The sequence below is a fragment of the Bos mutus genome, chromosome 3 (genome assembly GCF_027580195.1).
Source record: "Bos mutus isolate GX-2022 chromosome 3, NWIPB_WYAK_1.1, whole genome shotgun sequence".
NCBI classification, from domain to species: domain Eukaryota; kingdom Metazoa; phylum Chordata; class Mammalia; order Artiodactyla; family Bovidae; genus Bos; species Bos mutus.
In genome coordinates, this window is record NC_091619.1 from 88,126,898 (window position 1) to 88,142,130 (window position 15,233).

Consider the following 15,233-nt stretch of genomic DNA (forward strand, 5'->3'; position numbering starts at 1 on the left):
TAGATGTTTTTCTGGAACTCGCTTGCTTTTTCCATGATCCAGTGGATGTTGGCAATTTGATCTCTGGTTCCTCTGACTTTTCTAAAACCAACTTGAACATCTGAAGTTCACAGTTCACGTATTACTGAAGCCTGCCTTGGATAATTTTGAGCATTACTTTACAAGCGTGTAGGATGAGTGCAATTGTGTGGTAGTTTGAGCATTCTTTGACATTGCCTTTCTTTGGGATTGGAATGAAAACTGACCTTTTCCAGTCCTGTGGCAACTGCTGAGTTTTCCAAATTTGCTGGCATATTGAGTGCAACACTTTCACAGCATCATCTTTCAGGATTTGAAATAGCTCAACTGGAATTCCATCACCTCTACTCGCCTTGTTCATAGTGATGCTTCCTAAGGCCCACTTGATTTCACATTCCAGGATGTCTGGCTCTAGGTGAGTGAGCACACCATTGTGATTATCTGTGTCATGAAGATCTTTTTTGTACAGTTCTTCTGTGTATTCTTGCCACCTCTTCTTAATATCTTCTGCTTCTGTTAGATCCCTACCATTTCTGTCCTTTATTGAGCCCATCTTTGCATGAAATGTTTTCTTGGTATCTCTAATTTTCTTGAAGAGATCTCTAGTCTTTCCCAATCTATTGTTTTCCTCTATTTCTTTGCATTGATCATTGAAGAAGGCTTTCTTGTCTCTCCTTGCTATTCTTTGGAACCCTGATTTCAAATAGGTATATCTTTCCTTTTCTCCTTTGCTTTTTACTTCCCTTCTTTTCACAGTTATTTGTAAGGCCTCCTCAGACAGCCATTTTGCTTTTTTGCATTTCTTTTTCTTGGGGATGGTCTTGATTCCTGTCTCCTGTACAATGTCATGAACCTCCATCTGTAGTTTATCAGGCACTCTATCAAATCTAGTCCCTTAAATCTATTTCTCACTTCCACTGTATAGTCATAAGCAATTTGATTTAGGGTTCAGTTCAGTTCAGTTCAGTTGCTCAGTCATGTCCGACTCTTTGCGACCCCACGTACTGCAGCACGCCAGGCCTCCCTGTCCATCACCAACTCCTGGAGTTCACTCAGACTAATGTCCGTTGAGTAGGTTATGCCATCCAGCCATCTCATCCTCTGTCGTCCCCTCTCCTCCTGCCCCTAATCCCTCCCAGCATCAGAGTCTTTTCCAATGTGTCAACTCTTTGCATGGGGTGACCAAAGTACTAGAGTTTCAGTTTTAGCATGATTTAGGGTAAGACCTGTTAATAACTTGTAAGAAAGAAGTTCCAGAATGGCTTTCCAGAGTGCTTACTCCAAAGAATATGTGTGTGTATACATGTGTGTATTTCATATACATACACACTCACACATATATTTGTGTGTGTGTTTTATATACATATACTCTGATGTCTATAATTATCACATAGAGTACATATATTTGAAGTATAGTACTTTGAGTCATGAAGTCAAAACCAGAAGGCTCCTAAAGTTCATCACTCCAGTTCCCTTGTTTCAGAGTTAAGGAAACTTAAATCCAAAGAGGTCAAGGGATTTTTCAAAGATCAGAGTCCTTAGGTGACAGAGCAGTGTTTTGCATAGCAAGCTCCTGACTTTTGTTTGCGAGCCCTTTCTAGGACTCAGTCTGCCTTCAATAAATGTGTCTTCCATCTGGCTGGGAATTGGGTCCTGCAACCAGCCTAAACACTTACCACTCTATTGGAGAGTAATGGTGAAAATACCCAATTTCTTAAACCCTATCAGTGAGGGAGCTCATTTGGAACCCTCTCTGTTAACAGGAAAATTTTGACCTTCTCCTGTAAGCTTCATTATTATTCCAGCAGGAAATTGGAAAGATTCTTATGTCAAAAAGACTGTGCTGGAATGATAAGCCAGATAGAGCTGCTAATGGAGGGTATCTGTGGAGGAAAGCAGGGAGAAGGATGGAGGGGTTAGGGGAAGGATGGACAGATATGATGGAGAAATGAGAAGACAAAGAAAGGAGGGAGCCAGTGAGGATTAGAGGGAAGCAGAGAGACAGATGGACTTAGGGAACATACAAAAAGAAGAAAAGAGAGGAAGAAAGAGAAAAGGGAAGGTGAAGGCAGAGACAAACACAAGATATCCAAAAGCCAGAGGACTTAGAATAAGCTTATTTTTAAAGGGTATATTAGTTATTTTTCCAGATACCATGTGCAATATATTTTTCTTCAACCTCCAGACACCTTTTTAGGTGAAGTACCTCCATATTTAAAGCATTGGGTCCAATTGCTAACCTAAAAAGTTCAAATAAACACACCATTTTCCTTGAATTTTCAGACTTGTTTGTAGCATACTGGCATCCTGGAAAGAAAGAGATACAGAAGAGAGACAAGGAGAGGAGAGGGTGAGGCGAGACAGGCAGAGCAAAACCAAGAGCTAGGAAAAAAGATAGATATGATTCAGAAGCTTAGACCAAGAAAGCTACATGAAGAGCTAAGACAGAGACATGTACCATGCAACTCTGCAACTCAACCACAGAAGTGAAGAATGTGGGGGGCCTGGAATGGGAAATCCTAGAGAATCAAAGGCCAAAAACATGTCTTCCAAGGGTAAGGGGTTTTGAGTGGAAGTAGATTTGAACTGTGAGATGATTCTCTCTTTAAAGAACAGAGTGGAGGGGTTCTTTTCAATACACAAATCTGAAGAAAGAATGGGGATCTATTTTTTCTAACTTGCTTATACAATACTACAAGCTCTGGAGAGGTTATGAACTGAGTTTTGAGCCCCTGAAACTCACATGTTGGAAGGCCTAACTCCCAGTGTGAATGTATTTGAAGATACAGCCTATGGGCAGATAAAAGGTTAAATGAGGTCATACAGTGGGGCCCTGATCTCATAGGCCTTATGTCCTCATAAAAAGAAGAGGAGACACCATTTCTTTCTTGCTTCTTCATTCCCTCCTTCCTCCTCTCTCTCTCCATACACAGAGGAAAAGTTATCTGAGGACAGAGCAAGAACACAGCTATATGCAAGCAAGGAAGAGATTGTCACCAGAAACTGAATCTGCCCACACCTTGATCTGCGGCTTCTAGACTCTAGAGAAAATTAATGTCTGTTGTTTTAAGCTACCCAGTCTGTGGTATTTTGTTATAGCAGCCTGGGCTGACTAATACAGGCCATATGACATTCAATTAGGTTTTGTCAAATGCCTCTATTTATAGGCGTCAAAATTTACAGCCAGACCTGACAAACAGTGGTTCTCAATAAACTTGTGTTGAAAAAGATCAATAGGTAGGTATTTTTACCAGTTTACATGAAGCTAATTATAATGTAATAGCAACAACATTAACATATGAGATAATAAGAAGCTATGCAAATGTTAGTTGATTTTGTATTTGATCCTCACAGTAACTCAAGAGACACAATTATGATTATCCTGCCCATTTTACAGATGGGAAAATGGTCTTACCCCTTTCATGCTTCAGTGTACTGAAGGTCCCTCATTAGGTAGGTGTCAGGGCCAGGCTCAAATTCACACCTTTTGGCTTCTTCTGTGGCTCTCTTCCACCAGAAGTGCTTCTTCTTGGGGAAGAAGTTAGAACTCACTTGCTGAAGTTACTGCTTTTTTGAATCTGTCTGAAAAATCTCATGTGTTCCTTCAGAGCTCAACGTGATCATAGCCAGAAATTTTTGGCAAAGATTTTTATCATCACAGTATGTTCTGAACGACTAATGGGTTGACGTGGATGGTGAAGCATGACATCTATCCATAATGCATGGAGGATGGGTCAGGAGGAGCAAGGGGAGGGGTGAGCAAAGCCCCCCTGGAATCAGGAACACTATGTGAACCGTTGGAAGTTACATTAAACAGAGAGGAGGAATGTCGAAGTCCTGGAATTGAGAGAAATCCAATACTGGAGCGTCAAGGCAGAGTAATTTAGAAGTTCAGAGCAAGGAAAATAGAAAATGACATCTGATACAAGAAAAGGTCTCTGACCTGGACAATAAAATAAAATTAGCTTGCACTGCATGTTGGGAAGGCAGGGTTTTAAAGAAAGGGAATTTTGGCAATGGCTAGTGACTTAGCTTTTGCAAGGGAAAAAAAAAATAACTACATAACTATGCTTTTTTTCTTTGACTCCTGGGTGGACAGTTTCAAGTTGCATTTATTGAGCACCTGTCTACCATAGCTATGGCCAAATCAACAATGTTACCTTGTATTGGCTTTCTCACCTTCCTCTTTCTCGCCTGTGTTTTTCTGCTGCCCCTCATCCCCTCTTTCTGGAATCACTTCATAAATAAACTGCCTGCATTTTTGTCTTGAGTTCTGCCTTTGAGGGAAACCAGACTAAGAGAGTTGATTATAGAAGTCTTAGAATGACATTTTTGGGATTGATCAGTAGGCTCTTTGGGATCAAAAGCTTAGTTTCCAAGAAGGGAACTTCAACCAGGTGACACAATAAGATTTCCACCGAGTTTCAAACTGTATTTTCACCTGGCCATTTTGGGCTCTGGTATCTTTAGACCAAGAAGCAAAGAAGGAGTTGCTGAGTTGGTGGGAGTAATGGATCCTGACTCCCAAGAGAAGCTAGGGTTGCTGCCACAGAATGGAGGCAGGGTTGAGTACATCAGAAACTCAAGGGACTCATCTTCCATGTATGGTGAGATTGATAAGTTGACAACTGAAGCAACCATGCCCAGGAGCTGCCATGGGCTTAGACACCTTAGAGATATCATCTTGGGGCAGGTCGCCAGGAAAGCAGCCTAGACTGACTCAACTGCTAGATGGGAGTGACGGCAACCTGTAGAAGGTGTTGGAGGAGTGAGGTGATAGATACTAATTAAGGCTTGGAACGGCTGAGACTGTGAGGATCTAGATTGTTTCACTTGCAGAATAGCGGCTAGGCACCTCCTGGAAGGAGATGAACTTAATGGAAGGCATGAGCAAATCTCAGTTCAGTTCAGTTCAGTCACTTCATCATGTCTGACTCTGCGACCCCATGGACTGCAGCACGCCAGGCTTCCCTGTCCATCACAGATCCCAGAGTTTACTCAAGCTCATGTCCATTGAGTCAGTGATGCCATCCATCCATCTCATCCTTTATTGTCCTCTTCTCCTCCTGCCTTCAATCTTTCCCAGCATCGGGGTCTTTTCCAATGAGTCAGTTCTTCACATCAGGTGGCCAAAGGATTGGAGTTTCAGCTTCAACATCAGTCCTTCCAATGAATATTCAGGACTGATTTCCTTTATGATGGACTGGTTGGATCTCCTTGCAGTCCAAGGGACTCTCAAGAGTCTTCTCCAAAACCACAGTTCAAAAGCATCAATTCTTTGGCACTCAGCTTTCTTTATAGTCCAACTCTCACATTCATACATGACTCCTGGAAACACAATAGTTTTGAGTAGATGGATCTTTTTTGGCAAAGTAATATCTCTGCTTTTTAATATGCTGTCTAGGTTGGTCATAACTTTCCTTCCAAGGAGTAAGCGTCTTTTAATTTCATGGCTCCAGTCACCAACTGCAGTGATTTTGGAGCCCCCCAAAAAAACATCTACCACAGTTTCCATTGTTTTCCTGGCTATTTGCCATGAAGTGACAGGACCAGATGCCATGAACTTCGTTTTTTTAATGTTGAATTTTAAGCAAACTTTTTCACGCTCCTCTTTCACTTTCATCAAGAGACACTTTAGTTCTTCTTTGCTTCCTGCCATAAGGGTGGTATCATCTGCATATCTGAGGTTATTGATATTTCTTCTGGCACTCTTGATTCCAGCTTGTGCTTCATCCAGTCCAGCGTTTCTCATTATATACTCTGTATACAAATTAAATAAGCAGGGTGACAATATATAGCCTTGAAGTACTCCTTTTCCTATTTGGAACCAGTCTGTTGTTCCATGTCCAGTTCTAAGTGTTTCTTCCTGACCTGTATACAGATTTCTCAAGAGGCAGGTCAGGTGGTCTGGTATTCCCATCTCTTTCAGAATTTTCCACAGTTTATTATGATCCACACAATCAAAGGCTTTGGCATAGTCTATAAAGCAGAAATAGATGTTTTTCTGTAACTCTCTTGCTTTATCGATGATCCACAAGTTTGGGCTTCTCTAATAGCTCAGTTGGTAAAGAATCTGCCTGCAATGCAGGAGACCCCGATTAGATTCCTGGATCAGGAAGATCCCCTGGAGAAGGGATACGCTACCCACGCCAGTATTCATGAGCTTTCCTTGTGACTCAGTTGGTAAAGAATCTGCCAGCAATGTGGGAGACCTGGGTTCCATCCCTGGGTTGGAAAGATCCCCTGGAGAACAGAAAGGCTACCCACTCCAGTATTCTGGCCTGGAGAATTCCATGGACTATATAGTCCATGGGATCACAAAGAGTTGGACATGACTGAGCAACAGTGACTTTCAGAGGATGTTGGCAATTTGATCTCTAGTTCTTCTGCCTTTTCTAAAACCAGCTTGAACATCTGGAAGTTCACGGTTCATGTATTGCTGAAGTCTGGCTTGGAGAATTTTGAGCATTATTTTACTCGCATGTGAGATGAGTGCATTTGTGCGGCAGTTTGAGCATTCTTTGGCATTGCCTTTCTTTGGAACTGGGATGAAAACTGACATTTTCCAGTCCTGTGGCCACTGTTGAGTTTTCCAAATTTGCTGGCATATTGAGTGCAGCATTTTCACAGCATCATCTTTTAGGATTTGAAATATTTCAACTGGAATTACATCACCTCCACTAGTTTTGTTTGTAGTGATGCTTCCTAAGGCCCACTTGTTTTCACATTCCAGGATGTCTGGCTCTAGGTGAGTGAGCACACCATTATGGTTACCTCGGTCGTGAAGATCTTTTTTGTACAGTTCTTCTGTGTATTTTTGCCACCTCTTCTTAATATCTTCTGCTTCTGTTAGGTCCACACCATTTCTGTCATTAATTGAGCCCATCTTTGCCTGAAATGTTTCCTTGTTATCTCTAATTTTCTTGAAAAGACCTATAGTCTTTCCCATTCTGTTGCTTTCTGCTATTTCTTTGCATTGATCACTGAAGAAGGCTTTCTTATTGCTCCTTGTTATTCTTTGGAACTCTGCATTCAAATGGGTATATCTTTCCTTTCCTCCTTTGCTTTTCACTTCTCTTCTTTTCAGAGCTATTTGTAAGTCCTCCTCAGACAGCTATTTTGCTTTTTTGCATTTCTTTTTCTTGGAAATGGTCTTGCTCCCTGTTTCCTGTACATTGTCATGAACCTCTGTCCATAGTTCATCAGGCACTCTATCAGACCTAGTCCCTTAAATCTATTTCTCACTGCCACTGTATAATCATAAGGGATTTGATTTAGGTTATACCTGGATGGTCTAGTGGTTTTCCCTACTTTCTTCTATTTAAGTCTGAATTTAGCAATAAGGTGTTCACGTCTGAGCCACAGTCAGCTCCCGGTCTTGTTTTTGCTGACTGTATAGAGCTTCTCCATCTTTGGCTGCAAAGAATATAATCAATCTGATTTCGGTGTCAACCATCTGGTGATGTTCATGTGCAGAGTCTTCTCTTGTGTTGTTGGAAGAGGGTGTTTGCTATGACCAGTGCATTCTCTTGGCAGAACTCTATTAGCCTTTGCCCTGCTTCATTCTGTACTCCAAGGCCAAATTTGGCTGTTACTCCAGGTGTTTCTTGACTTCCTACTTTTGCATTCCAGTCCCCTATAATGAAAAGGACATCTTTTTTGGGTGTTATTTCTAGAAGGTCATGTAGGTCTTCATAGAACTGTTCAACCTCAGCTTCTTCAGCACTACTGCTCAGGGCATAGGCTTGGATTACCTTGATATTGAATGGTTTGCCTTGGAAAGGAACAGAGATCATTCTGTCATTTTTGAGGTTGCATCCAAGTATTGCATTTCGGATTCTTTTGTTGACTATGATGGCTCCTCCATTTCTTTTAAGGGATTCCTGCCCACAGTAGTAGATATAATGGTCATCTGAGTTAAATTCACTCATTCCAGTCCATTTTAGTTCGTTGATTCCTAAAATGTCGATGTTCACTCTTGCTATCTCCTGTTAGATTATTTCCAATTTGCCTTGAATCATGGACCTAACATTCTAGGTTCCTATGCAATATTATTCTTTACAGCATTGGACCTTACTTCCATCACCAGTCACATCCACAACTGGGTGTTGTTTTTGCTTTGGCTCTGTCCTTCATTCTTTGGAGTTATTTTTCCAGTGATACAATAGCATATTGGGCAGCTACCAATCTGGGGAGTTCATCTTTCAGTGTCCTATCTTTTTGCCTTTTCATACTGATCATGGTTTTCTCAAGGCAGGAATACTGAAGTGGTTTGCCATTAATTCCCTTCTCCAGTGAACCACATTTTGTCAGAAGTCTCCACCATCACCCAGCTGTCTTGGGTGGCCCCACATGGCATGGCTCATAGTTTCACTGAGTTAGAAAAGGCTGTGGTCCATGTGATTAGATTGGTTAGTTTTCTGTGATTGTGGTTTTCAGTTTGTCTGCCCTCTGATGGAGAAGGATAAGAGTCTTATGGAACCTTCCTGATGGGAGAACTGACTGAGGGGGGAAACTGGGTCTTATTCTAATGGGAGGGGCCATGCTCAGTAAATCTTTATGCTTGAACAATGGGGTCAATAGCCAGTGAGTAAATTCTGCTTCCACTGACCTCCTGGGCAAATAGTTCTGAGATACATTCTAGAAGACTCCTTAGGAGTGCTGGCAGGATCAAGCATCACTCTCCTGTGTGGTGACCAAATTAATAACGATTCATCCTCATGTAAGTTTTCTTTCCTTTTCTCTTTCTGTTTCATTTGCTCTGCTCCCAACTCCTATTTCCAGGAATCATTTCCCAAATAAATTATTTGCACACTAGCCTTTTTCTCAGTGTCTACTTTAGAGGGGTAGATAGGTTAAGATCATGTAGTTTTGAGATTGTCTTCTAATTGTACTGGCTAACTAGTCTTGTGTGTGTCTTAGTTGCTTAGTTGTGTCCGACTCTTTGCAACCCCATTGACCGCAGCCCCACCAGGCCTCTGTGTCCATGGGATTCTCCTGGCAAGAACACTAGATTGGGTTGCCATTTCCTTCTCCGAAAGGAACTATAGAAAGAAAGAAAGTGAAGTGGCTCAGTCGTGTCCGACTCTTTGTAACCCCATGGACTGTAGCGATACTATATTACACATATAGATATACAGATATAGATATATTAAGTAAATACTATATTATTAGATTTTTATTTGTTTTGATGAATTGGAGACTGCTTACCTTTTAATTTGATGCAGGTTCTATCCCTCAGTTAGGAAGATCCCCTGGAGTAGGAAATGGTAACCCACTCCAGTATTCTTGCCTAGAAAATTCCATGGATAGAGGAGCCTGGTGGGCTACAGTCCATGGTGTTGCAAAGGACACTACTGAGTGACTAAGCACACACACACCTTTTAATTTACTTTGAATTATTCACGGTAGTCATTTTACTTACAGTTTGCAAACAATTTTTAACAATTCTTTTCTGTTGTCTATTCTTACCATCAGATTTTTGCCTTCCTGTGTCTGGTTCTCAGAATGATATTTGGGAATTCTCACTAGGGATGCTGATTAGATGGCTAATGACAAGGTGGGTAATGAATCTTTCATAACAATTTATATTTGCTATGGATTTTTTCCTAGTCTGTTGCTTACTTTCTAAATTAGCTTTTTTTATTTTAAATTGTTGATCTTATATTTAATGTTTAATAATAGTCAATGATTAGGGAGATTAAACTGTACATATTAACAACAAATAGCACTAGCTCTTAAAACTAGAACTATAACCAGAAAAATATGTTTATGGTATAACATTAAATGAAAACAGAGAATAATAAAACTGTATTATATTGAATACAATAACTATAAAAAAAGGTTGACAGTGATTCTTCTGAGATAGTAACAGATAGTATAGTACTCTAGTCTTGGGCTAAAGGACAAAAATATTTTTTAAAAATGTTATATAATGCTGTTAAATTCCTTAAAAATATTTCTAAAGTAAATAGCAGTTAAACACATGCAATTTTTGGTGTCAAAGTAAACTGATGTGATTCAAATCTGATTGCGTCTGTCTTTTCCATGCAGTTGGTAACACACAGGGCTTTGTTCTTTCATTTGGAGAAAGTCACACTTTATTAATAATAACAACCCAATCTCTTGAGGGATCACTGAGCAAAGGCACAGGGCTTTGGAATGCTAGGTTCTGCCCCTGCTTTCAGGATATTTGGAAAACATTTCCCTGGAAGCTAAAGGAGCAGGGAATTTGCTTTTTTTCAGTGGCCTCCTCAAACACATGTAACTTACTGGAGCTTAAAGACTTACATTTGTAAAAGCCATTAGTGTCGATTAATGTAGACAAATGATTGAAATAGGGACATTGGGAGGTGCAACTCCGCACCTTGTACCATTTATGGGCAGGAAATGAGGAACAATTAGGTTGGTGAGGCTGGAAAACACCCCACTAGCCTTGCCTGCATGGGGTCAGCTTCAGGAAAGCTCAGGGGAGTGTAATGGGAGAAGGACTGGGGCCAGGACAGCGACAGATGGGAGCAACAGACAGCAGCTTTGGCCAAAGCAGACTTCTCAGCTTTGCTTCTCCGTATTGGACGTTGCTGGTAATACTGATGACAACTTGCGCTGGGTTCTTACAGATACCTTGGACGTATACTCAGTCACTGACTAATTCATCTACTTTCTCAGTCAGCAAATGTTTTCTGAGCACTTCGTCTCTTCAAGGGATCCTGTGGTGAACGGGGCATAATTTCTACCTTTCTGGAAGTGATAGTCTAGGGAATTTCAGGGTAGTGTGATGGAACATGGGGGCTGTAGGAGCTCACAGAGAGTCACTTAAATCCAGTTGTAGATGTTATGGAAGGCTTTTCATAGGAGGTGAAGTGCAAGGTGAGATGTGATGGACAAATAGAAATTCTCATTTTAAAAAATGAGAAAACTGACTTAGAAAGTCGAAGCCATCTGCCCTAGCACGGAAAACAAAGAGGAAGCCAACTCATGTCTGGCTCTAAGGGCAAAATAACATAAATGTTTCCAATGGGAGTTGACCTACTTATATGCCTAATGCATTTTGAATTTTTTATTGAATTATTTGTGAAAAATTGCATTTCATACTCTCTGCTTAAGTAGGCTAGGAAGTGGATGATTTTTTTTTTTCATTTTCTTACTTCAATTCACTCAAATACAGACTTCTCAAATAACTCCAAGGCACTTTGCTTTGCCGTAAGGGGCACATAAGCAAATTCTATGATGTGTCTGTGTTCTAGACTCATGGTCTGGTGGAGAAGGCTGTGATAAGGATGAGAAGAGAATTTCTCAAACTGTGAGATAGGGGAGTAAGAAATTCCTTCTGGTTTTGTTTAGAGAATATGATTAAAAGATTTGGATAGACCTAAAGAGGTATAATATTTGAGTAAGGCCTTAAAGTTGAAGAGAGGAGAAGGGACCAACCTTATAAACAAGCCTTCATGTAATATGATATCATAGTGTGATGCTACATTTTGATATGACACTTTATGATAATGAAGTGTTATGTCTGCTGTTGGGTTTTTCTTTCTCCTGATTATTAACTATATCTCTTCCAACACCCATTTTTCTATCAGCCAACTCATATAAATGCTTACCTGGTTTAGTCTTTAAAATTGTACTTGGACTGGAAAATTTGATAACTCACTGAAGCACATGGTAGGTTAAATAACTGTTCAAACATTTTTAGAATGGGCATAACACAGGGATCGATTCTGAAAGAGATGGGAATACCAGACCACCTGATCTTCCTCTTGAGAAATTTGTATGCAGGTCAGGAAGCAACAGTTAGAACTGGACATGGAACAACAGACTGGTTCTAAATAGGAAAAGGAGTTCATCAAGGCTGTATATTGTCACCCTGTTTTTTTAACTTATATGCAGAGTACATCATGAGAAACGCTGGACTGGAAGAAACACAAGCTGGAATCAAGATTGCCGGGAGAAATATCAATAACCTCAGATGTGCAGATGACACCACCCTTATGGCAGAAAGTGAAGAGTAACTCAAAAGCCTCTTGATGAAAGTGAAAGTGGAGAGTGAAAAAGTTGGCTTAAAGCTCAACATTCAGAAAATAAGATCATCGCATCCAGTCCCACCACTTCATGGGAAATAGATGGGGAAACAGTGGAAACAGTGTCAGACTTTATTTTTCTGGGCTCCAAAATCACTACAGATGGTGACTGCAGCCATGAAATTAAAAGACGCTTACTCCTTGGAAGGAAAGTTATGACCAACCTAGATAGCATATTCAAAAGCAGAGACATTACTTTGTGAATAAAGGTTCGTCTAGTCAAGGCTATGGTTTTTCCTGTGGTCATGTATGGATGTGAGAGTTGGACTGTGAAGAAGGCTGAGCGGTGAAAAATTGATGCTTTTGAACTGTGGTGTTGGAGAAGACTCTCGAGAGTCCCTTGGACTGCAAGGAGATCCGACCAGTCCATTCTGAAGGAGATCAGCCCTGGGATTTCTTTGGAAGGAATGATGCTAAAGCTGAAACTCCAGTACTTTGGCCACCTCATGCGAAGAGTTGACTCATTGGAAAAGCCTCTGATGCTGGGAGGGATTGGGGGCAGGAGGAGAAGGGGACGACAGAGGATAAGATGGCTGGATGGCATCACTGACTCAATGGACGTGAGTCTGGGTGAACTCCGGGAGTTGGTGAGGGACAGGGAGGCCTGGTGTGCTGCGATTCATGGGGTCACAAAGAGTTGGACACGACTGAGCGACTGATCTGATCTGATCTGAACACAGGGATCACAATTTCAGGAGCAAAATATATATGTGAGAGTGTTTGAGCATAAGGTGACTTAGTTCAGCTCAGGTCAGTTCAGTCACTCAGTCGTGTCCGACTCTTTGTGACCCCATGGACTGCAGCACACCAGGCCTTCCTGTGTATCATCAACTCCCAGAGTTTACTCAAACTCATGTTCATTGAGTCAGTGATGCCATCCAACCATCTTATCCTCTGTTGACCCTTTCTCCTCCTGCCTTCAATATTTCTCAGCATCAGAGTCTTTTCAAATAAGTCAGTTCTTTGCATAGGGTGGCCAAAGTGTTGGAACTTCAGCTTTAACATCAGTCCTTCCAATGAATATTCGGGACTGATTTCCTTTAGGATGGACTGGTTGGATCTCCTTGCAGTCCAAGAGACTCTCAAGAGTCTTCTCCAACACCGCAGTTCAAAAGCATCAATTCTTCAGCACTCAGCTTTCTTTATATTCCAACTCTCTATCCATACATGACTACTGGAAAAACCATAGCTTTGACTAGATGGACCTTTGTTGCAAAGTAATGTCTCTGTTTTTTAATATTGTGTCTAGGTTGGTCATAGCTTTTCTTCCAAGGAGCAAGTATCTTTTAATTTTATGGCTGCAATTACCATCTGAAGTGATTTTGGAGCCCCCAAAAGTAAAGTCTGCCACTATTTCCACTATTTCCCCATTTATTTGCCATGAAGTGATGGAACCAGATGCCATGATCTTAGCTTTCTGAATGTTGAGCTTTAAGCCAACTTTTTCATGCTCCTCTTTCACTTTCATCAAGAGGCTCTTTAGTTCTTTTTTGCTTTCTACCGTAAGAGTGGTGTCATCTGCATATCTGATGTTATTGATATTTCTTCTGGAAATCTTGATTCCAGCTTGTGCTTCATCCAACCCAGTGTTTCTCATGATGTACTCTGCATACAAATTAAATAAGCAGGGTGACAATATACAGTTTTGATGTACTCCTTTCCCAATTTGGAACCAGTCTGTTGTTCCATGTCCAGTTCTAACTGTTGCTTCTTGACCTGCATATAAGGATCCTGATAATATACTGAAGAGTTCATCCTTTTTTATTTTAATTTTTAAATTAATTAATTTATTTGTCTGCATTTAGTCTTGGTTGTCTCACGTGGGCTTGTTAGTTGCAGCATGTAAATTCTAGTGCCCTGACGAGGATGCAACCCAGGCCCCCTGCATTGGTAGCTTGGAGTCTTAGGCACTGAGAGAAGTCCTAGGAGCATGCTTTTTAAAAATAGGGCCAGTTGTTACTCATGGACCAATAGATTATGGCCAGGGAGCAAGAGGTTTTCAGAGTTACTAGATTGTCTGATTTTCCAAGAGAAATCTGCATTTTTTGTGGATAATCTAAAGCATTTTAAATGTTAGCAGTAAATTACTGCTTTAGAATATACTAAGTGAAACAATTACAGTTAAAAACAGTCTGTAAACTGGATCCTATCTATAAGCCAGCAATTTGCAATGGCTGGCCCAATAAAAACTGAACTAAGCTTTTGAGCACATTCCTAAGTTCCTTATTTATATGACTCATTTAATTCTCACAATAAACCTTTGGAAGCAGGAATGGTGATGAAGATGATCATGATGATGATGCCCATTTTACAAATGACAAAATGAGACAGAGGTTAAGTAATTCCAAGAACACCTAGTTATCAAATAGGAGAATCAACATTCAGTTGAAGGAAATCTAGCTCTAGAATTTGTGTTCAAGATCACTATACTGCAATGTTTCTCAAAATAAATGGCTTTATTTATTTTGTTTAAGGACTTCTTGACAACTATTGGAGGTACTCAGTGACCTTTTTCTCTTTTTTGGGGGGAGGGATTTTTCACTTGAGTTTTTTTTTTTTTTTTTAATTTTATTTTTAAACTTTACAATATTGTATTGGTTTTGCCAAATATCGAAATGAATCCACCACAGGTATACATGTGTTCCCCATCCTGAACCCTCCTCCATCCTCCCTCCCCAGTGACCTTCTTCTGATCTTAATTTTGTTTCAGATGGTAGGGGTGCGAGAGACTTCCATGAATATATGCAATCCCTCACTTATTTAAAGCATATTTCTCAGTAACATCAAACTGTATTGTCAAGAAGAATGGGCTTTGGAAACCTAGACTCAAGATTGAATTCTTGCTCCTCCAATTATTGGCTGACTTGAGTCTTGATTTCCTCACTTGAACAATGAGGATATTGAAAAATACCCTTCAGGGTTATTGTAAAAAATGGAAGTAATGCATGAAAAATAACTTGGCTCAAAATAAGTGCTTGTTAAGTTAGAGACAGTATGATGACAATGATCGTTTTGGCGAGGAATTTAACTAGTACACACAAAACACTGTGTTGTGGGGAATCAAATGTTAATCCCATAGAGTTCCTGTCATAAGAAAATTGAGGTGTCAAGTAGCTAAGTAGAGGAGAAAATACA